Source organism: Salvelinus sp. IW2-2015, linkage group LG10 (genome assembly GCF_002910315.2).
Source record: "Salvelinus sp. IW2-2015 linkage group LG10, ASM291031v2, whole genome shotgun sequence".
NCBI classification, from domain to species: domain Eukaryota; kingdom Metazoa; phylum Chordata; class Actinopteri; order Salmoniformes; family Salmonidae; genus Salvelinus; species Salvelinus sp. IW2-2015.
Window position 1 is genome coordinate 23177 of NC_036850.1, and position 8466 is coordinate 31642.

The window sequence follows — 8466 nt, forward strand, 5'->3', positions numbered from 1 at the left end:
GTGTGGGTGGACCATTTCAGTTTGTCTGTGATGTGTACGCCAAGGAACTTTCCACCTTCTCCACTACTGTCCCTTCGATGTGTCTAGGGGGGTGCTCACACTGCTGTTTCCTGAAGTCCACAATCATCTCCTTTGTTTTGTTGACGTTGAGTGTGAGGTTATTTTCCTGACACCACACTCCGAGGGCCCTCATCTCTTCCCTGTAGTCCGTCTCGTCTTCGTTGGTATCAAGCCTACCACTGTAGTGTTGTCTGCAAACTTGATGATTGAGTTGGAGGCATGCATGGCCACGCAGTCATGGTTGAACAGGGAGTACAGGAGAGGGCTGAGAACGCACCCTTGTGGGGCTCCAGTTTTGAGGATCAGCGGGGTGGAGATGTTGTTTCTTACCCTCACCACCTGGGGGCGGCCCATCAGGAAGTCCAGGACCCAGTTGCACAGGGCGGGATCGAGACCCAGGGTCTCGAGCTTAATGACGAGATCGGAGGGTACTATGGTGTTAAATGCTGAGCTGTAGTCGATGAACAGCATTCTCACATAGGTGTTCCTCTGGTCCAGATGGGTTAGGGCAGTGTGCAGTGTGGTTGCAATTGCGTCGTCTGTGGACCAATTGGGGCGGTAAGCAAATTGGAGTGGGTCTAGGGTGTCAGGTAGGGTGGAGGTGATATGATCCTTGACTAGTCTCTCAAAGCAATTCATGATGACGGAAGTGAGTGCTACAGGGCGATAGTCATTTAGCTCAGTTTTGGGGACAGGAACAATGGAGGCCCTCTTGAAGCATGTGGGAATAGCAGACTGGGAACAGGATTGATTGAATATGTCCGTAAACACACCAGCCAGCTCTTCTACGCATGCTCTGAGGACACGGCTAGGGATGCTGTCTGGGCTTTGCAAGGGTTAACACGTTTAAAATTTGGACTCACGTTGGCTGAGGTGAAGGAGAGCCCGCAGGTTTTGGTAGTGGGCCGTGTCGGTGGCACTGTATTGTCCTCAAAGCGAGCAAAGAAGTTGTTTAGTTTGTCTGTGAGCAAGACATTGTGGTCTGCGATGGGGCTGGTTTTCTTTTTGTAGTCCGTGATTGACTGTAGACCCTGCCACGTCTCGTTTCTGAGCCATTGAATTGCGACTCTACTTTGTCTCTATAGTGACGCTTAGCTAGTTTGATTGCCTTGCGGAGGGAACAGCTACACTGTTTGTATTCGGTCATGTTTCCGGTCGCGTTGCCCTGGTTAAAAGCAGTGGTTCGCACTTTCAGTTTGCGCGAATGCCGCCATCAATCCACGGTTTCTGGTTGGTGAATGGTTTTAATAGTAGTTGTGTGTACAACATCACCGATGCACATGCTAATAAACTTACTTGCGAATCAGCGTATTCATCAATATTCACGACTGTGATTATAATCAAAGAGAATTCTCTTTGTTGATAATGCGGTCGACATTTGATTGTATGGAATTCTAGGTCAGGTGAACAAAAGAACTTGAGTTCCTGTATGTTGTTATGATCACACCACGTCTCGTTAATCATAAGGCATACACCTCCGCCTTTCTTCTTACCAGAGAAATGTTTGTTTCTGTCGGCGCGATGCGTGAAGAAACCAGGTGGCGGAGGTGTACCGACTCTGATAACGTATCCCGAGTGAGCCATGTTTCCATCAGAATATACAGAGCACTAGTCATCAGGAAGGTGGTATCTCAGCAGGATTACAAATTTCTCAATGACTTGAGAAGTTCTGGTTGTGAATTCAGGCTACAAGGTGAGAATCCTGATACTAATACTGGGTTAAAAACCTCTTGCGGATCGGATCCCGCTAGTGGGATCAAATTCGACAGCATCCGGTGAAATTGCAGCGCGCCAAATTCAAAATACAAAATCGTAATATTAAACATTCATGAAAATACAAGGGTCATACATCATTCTTTAGTTTAGAATCTTGGAAATCGAACCGCGTTGTCCGATTTACAATAGGCTTTACGGCGAAGCATAGTTTTCGATTATCTGAGGACAGCGCCCCACATCCAACATGTTTTTCAAACCAGCACAGGCGTCACAAAATTCACAAATAGCGATAAAATAAATCACTTGCCTTTGATGATCTTCCTCTGTTTGCAATCCCAAGGGTCCCAGCTACACAATGAATGGTTGTTTTGTTCGATAAAGTCCTTCTTTATATCCCAAAAAGTCTGTTTAGTTGGCGCCNGTTTGCAATCCCAAGGGTCCCAGCTACACAATGAATGGTTGTTTTGTTCGATAAAGTCCTTCTTTATATCCCAAAAAGTCTGTTTAGTTGGCGCCATTGATTTCACTAATCCACTCGTTCAACATGGAGACAAAGGATTCCAAAAAGTTACCGGTAAAGTTCGTCCAAACAAGTCAAATTCTGTTTCTAATTAATCCTCAGGTACCCTAATATCTAAATAATCGATAATATTTGAGATGGAGAATAGTATGTTCAATAGGGCAGATAAATAACGAAGAGGGCACTCCTGTTCAGGCACGCAACAAGACTACCTTTCTAATGAGGAACACCTTGGATAAACTACAACTACTTGTTCGTTTTTCAAGAAACAAGCCTGAAACCTTGTATAAAGACTGTTGACATCTAGTGGAAGCCATAGGTCCTGCAATCTGGGAGCTATTTATTTGTTTTTCCCATAGCCTTCCATTGAAAAGGCCTGTGACCTCCAAAAACAACATTTCCGGATGGATTTTCCACCGGTTTTCGCCTGCCATATCAGTTCTGTTATACTCACAGACATTATTTTAACAGTTTTAGAAACTTCAGAGTGTTTTCTATCCAATTTACCAATTATATCCTAGCTTCTGGGCCTGAGTAACAGGCAGTTTACTTTGGGAATGTCAGACAGACAAAATTCAGGATACTGCTCCCTAGCATTAAGAAGTTTTAACTATACCCTATTTATACTGATACTGGGTTAACACTGTTTAAAAAAGGTTTCTGAAGATGATAAATTCAACTTTTCCATTTAAAAATTGTTAATTAATTATAATCCACGTAATAATTAAAATGTCCTGTTGCTGCAGGAATATTTTCCTGCTGTAGCAAACTGGCTCAAATTAAGATCCAACATCTGTAGCAATATACAATACCTCTCTCGAATGTATATGGCTCTATCTGGATTCACTTTTGACCATTTTACATCTTTTATTTACTGTTGTTTAGGCTGGTTTAATGAGTTGTCTATGAAAGCTACTTCATCTGCAAGAAAACAGGCAGCTACACCAGTGACTGTAAGTTATGTGATTTCCTCATATGAAATTAAAAGTATGTTTGTAGCCCACGCAGTTACAAAATGGCTGTTGAAACAGTGGCACATATTTCTTGGTATCATTAAATAAATGTGTTGCTATGTAGGAAAGACGGCCAGACTCTTTTCGGTCTAGGCTACCTACAAACTATTATGAGGCTATGATCACTTATCATGATCACTTATCATGATGTGCTATAACAGCCTCCACTCTTTGTGTTTAGGTGTCAGTAATCTAAAATTAGTCTCTCTGGGGAGAGAGAGGAGGGAGGCCCTGCCTCTAAAATGAGTCTCTCTGGGGAACATGACACCAAAGCTAAGAGGTGAGATGAGAAAATTCTTTCAAAAATGCTTTTTCCAAAAATGTTCACATTTGTTTCATTATCAGAAATGATTGCTTATGGGTACCTTCAATATTACTGTTCTCAGATTTTTTTATTCATAGTTTTCAGATATGTATTGCTTTTTATTTTAAAACCGTATATATATATATATTTTTTAGCAAAACGCTATATATCCATTGTTTAGCTGGAATGTAATGTTTGTATCCTGTATATTTGATTGTGATATGTGGTTGTCTCATGGAGCTTAATAAGATGAATACACTTACTGTAAATCTCTCTGGATAAGAGCAGCTGCTAAATCAGGGGTTCTCAATCCGGGGTCTGTGGAGGTACTGCAGGGGTTCTCAATCCGGGGTCTGTGGAGGTACTGCAGGGGTTTCAATCGGGTCTGTGGAGGGTAACTGGCAAGGTTCCAATCCGGTCTGTGAGTTTTAAAACGCCTTGGCCCCCAAAAAGGGGGGGTTTTTTTTTCTCCCAAATCCCGGGGGCGGGTCCCCTGTTTTTTGAGGTACTGCAGGGTTTCGAATCAGGGGGGTCTGGTGAGGTACTGGCAAGGGGGTTTCAATCCGGGTATGTGGAGGGTACTGCAGGGGTTTTTCAATCCGGGTCTGTGGAGGTACTGCAGGGGTTCTGCAGAATTTTTAAAATACTGCAGATTTTTTTATAATATTACCGTCTATATCAACACACTCTTCACACCCGTTTAACAACTCTAAATATACTGTTGCAGTAGCATCAAGTCCCTTGCCAATAATGTTGCGTACAACGTTGCATACAATGTTCATTTCTGACATATTACTTATGATGCTTCATTGCCCAATTTATAGCATTACAATTTAGGATTATTTTTAACAACGTGATGTTGCGCTCGCAAAGGGATATCTTGAAATTAACATGATGTAGATAATTAAAATAATCAAAAGATAAACGTGTTATTTTTACCTCTTATAAAAGAAGGTTCCTTATAGAACAAAAAGGCTTCTATCATTCCTTAATATTAGGAACCATAAAAGTTATACATATTTTTTGGTTCAGTGAAGGAAGAACCTCTAGAGTTTTTGATCTACGAAAGGTTAATGGTTTTGAGGATTTGAACCAGGTGCCCTCCAGTGGTCAGATCAATTCTGACAGTTTTTTCATACTGGCCCAGTCACCTTTCGGCACAGCTCCATCCTACTCCTCTTAGCCACTTGGGAAAATCTGAGTAGTCTTCAGAATAAGTATGAGTTAATCTGCCAAAATGAAGACAAAATGTTAGCAGACATACATGGCTATCACTTGTGATACATATAATATTATACATAAACCATTGTCAAAAAACAACACACCTGTTGCATTGAAGGTCTAATTTTTATGGATTGATCATATAGAAATATAAAACATTATTTTTATCTACTCCAAAGCAATTACATGTGGTGCAGGAACCACTGACTCGCTGCATTATTCTATAGTATTATCAAGAACACCTGCTGTTAACTCTTAACTACTTAGGACAGCTCACCAGGTGTCATAAAATCTGCCGACTAGGTGGGACTAGAGACTTCATGCATGCTTTAATTATACCCATAAGTGTAAATTTCTTTATTCTCAATACTTACACGACCAATTTTCTACTCTGAGACCGCTTTGTGATATGGGCCAGATCGCAAAACATTGTTATAAAACAACGTAATGTTTGTTTAACATAATAATAAAAATGAATTTACTAATGTAACCCACTGTAAAGACTGGGTTTAGTTGATTGTGTTGCACTGCTCATGTCCGCGTCCAGGAACTGTCCGCGTCACGTACAGAACTGTCCGCGTCCCCGTACAGAACTGTCCGCGTCCCCGTACGGTGTGGCGCCAAGCCATATTGTCGGGTTACGTGCAGTTGGCTGAGGTGTCTTGAGGAATAACGATAGAGTTCACTGCAGTGTTGAGACACCGAAGTTTAGTGTTCAATTTGTTTTTGCTTAATGGTCAGGGAGCAGTATGAGTGTAGCCAGATCCTTTTCATTCTCTATCCTGGTTTCAATTTGTGGTTCACCGGATTCTTCATCATCATCGAGACGAGGGACGATGAACGACCTGCTAGCAGCCAAGCTAGTTCGGTACAGCTAGGTAAGCTAGCTAGCTACTCTTCCAGCAGCATCCTAGTTATCCAGCAATGGTACAGCTCGATAAGCTAGCTAGCTACTCTACCAGCAGCATCCTAGTTATCCTAGCAAGTCGGTACAGCTAGGTAAGCTAGCTAGCTACTCTATCAGCAGCATCCTTGTTATCCAAGCTACCACTACATCATCACCGGCTGCCTGCATTTCTTATGGACCGATGGAGCTCCCCGGTTGTTTCTTCCACCTGTTAAATCCCGTGGAGGGCTTCTCCCTCTCTCGTTGACGGATGCTGACTACCTCTGTCCGGTTCTCCTCTCTTCACTAGATGGACGGTAACTTTAGTGTTTAACCCCTCTGTGTCCAAGGACCGAACTTTTGAATATTATTTTCGGTGCGCCTCCTAATTTTAGCTCATTTTTCACCCTGCCAGCTCCTATTAGTCCTGATGAACACCGTGACACCAACTCACCTTCTGAACGTTCTATTCCCAGCTCATTGTTCTGCATCACAATACCATCTTCTCTATAGTTTTCAATGAGACCTGCCGGCATTAACCGTGAACTCTGACCTCAGGTAATTTATTATTAATATGGTTACGGCTACTTGGTGAGCGCGATCAATGTTCACCTGGGTACATGTTGTGGTGACCCACAGTCCTAAACGTTAACCATTTTCTGGTCATGGTTAACCATATTTGTTTTCAGAAAAAGGTGTACAACCTAAACAAAACACATTTCCCTGTCCACTTTTTCAAGATGTGGCTGATTTAAACAGCCAGAAGACATTTTTTAATTAAGAAATAAAAAAAATATTTTCTTGACAACTTATTGTTTCTGAATGGCTGCTGGGTAATGTGATATGCATCGATATCTTCGTTTGTAGGCATCGAATTGAGCGAATGCTGCGCAGGTTCACTGAGTTACAAACCAAGTGGACAGGTCTAGCTCATTGATTTGTTGATCTGACGCAGTTGCTACCTCAGATTATGAGCCTAGCAGGTGTTGTGAATGAGTTATGTAGTACCCACAGAAGGCCACAGGGAGGAGCAAGAGAGCTACAAACCCATACTATTTTTTGCCTTAAAAACCCTAAACCTAACAATCAATCAAATGTATTTAGAAAGTCCTTTTTACATTAGCAGATGTCACAAAGTGCTATACAGAAACTATAACCCTTCGTATGACCTATTTTAGCCTTAACCCTAATTCTAGGGTAGGGTAGCCTAGAACACTTTTAGAAAGTAATTTAGAACAAATATTATGTTACTAAATACATTATAGTACTAAATAGCATTTTAATTATTTTGTTAATCAAAACCTGTCTAAGCATTTAGCTTTTTTAATTTTGTTATTATATTTATTATTGCAAGGCAGAACACTTGATAAACAAGATACATTAGTTTTATTTTAAAATGTGGTTTGAACTGGTTTGAAATTGGTGTGGGATAGGTGGGGCAGGTTTGAGATCTAAGGAATTAACCAGAAAAATACACTTAATTTCTCAGCTGCCTCACCAATGTCTGTACGTGAATTAATAACTTTAATTGCTAAATATTTCCAATAGATGGAAGCATAAGACCATGAAGCATCAGTTATAGGCTACAAGCAATATGATTAACATAAAATAGCATTCAACCACAGACTATATGTCCCATGATTTTCTAAAATGGTCACTCATTACTTTAGTTAGCTATATATCTCGTATTTGGGCTGTGTTGCTTTTGGGAGAGCAAACAAATAGTGACAATAGCAGGTATTGAACCCCAGGTAAATAATCACTAGTCAGAACCTCAACCTCAGTAAACATTCATTATAAAAAACATCTTAATATCTGATATTGCGAGTAAACAACCTCGGAATAGAAAAGACAAGAGTGCGTCTTCCAGCCCACCAATAAATTACATCATTCAACCCTCCCGGTTAGTAAATTTACCTCAACATTTCTGAAAAGTGATATATAGCGTTTTGGACCGAAACTCATGTTTCCCTCATGTTATCTGAGCTCAGAGTAGATGAGAGATGTAATGTTTGTCTCTGTTGTGTTGAAGTCCAATCAAGCAGGAGAGACCAGCCTCCCCTGTTCCCAGCTGTGTGTCCATGAAGAGTGACTGGTCTATGGGTCATCCTATACTGTTTAGAGAGGGAGACTTTTCTACTGAACAAAGGTAAGAAGAACTCATGGGTCATGGTCAGTGAGTTAAACAACACTGTCTCTGAAAAGTATATATTATAATTCAGAAATGTTCACAAGTTGTTCACTGTTTTCACAAGAGACAGACTGACACACATTTTCTGTTTTGACTGAGTTTTGGAGGACCAGGCTGCAAATATTGAGGCGGCTTAGTCTAATGCTTACCCAATAAAAATGCACTAAATCCCAGATTTAGCACAACATTGTGTTCATGTTAGGATACACATCATGAAATATATTGAGACAAATTACAGACAGTAGCCTACAAGTAGCAAAATAGAAGTCAATGGATTGACTGAGCATAAAACGTGTTTTAATATGATTGAAATAGACCTAAAGCTATTGGTTATATTTTAATCTAATTGTAATAGACCTAAAGCTACTGGTTATATTTTAATATGATTGTAATAGGCCTAAAGCTACTGGTTATATTTTAATCTGATTGTAATAGGCCTAAAGCTACTGGTTATATTTTAATATGATTGAAATAGGCCTAAAGCTACTGGTTATATTTTAATATGATTGTAATAGGCCTAAAGCTACTGGTTATATTTTAATATGATTGTAATAG

The 8466-nt window shown here is 40.5% G+C and overlaps 1 long non-coding RNA gene across 2 annotated transcripts; it reads left to right on the plus strand.

The window, feature by feature from the left end:
* The first annotated feature begins 1689 nt into the window (after nt 1-1689).
* Nucleotides 1690-7907, plus strand: LOC111969161 (uncharacterized). 2 transcript variants are annotated; one of them, XR_011480456.1, is made up of 3 exons: nt 1690-1753; nt 3491-3589; nt 7753-7906. It is a non-coding gene; the product is annotated as an uncharacterized lncRNA (long non-coding RNA). The 2 variants fall into 2 exon arrangements; XR_002877957.3 differs by lacking the exon at nt 1690-1753 and adding an exon at nt 3182-3249 and having other exon boundaries at nt 7753-7907.
* Nucleotides 7908-8466: the final 559 nt, after the last annotated feature.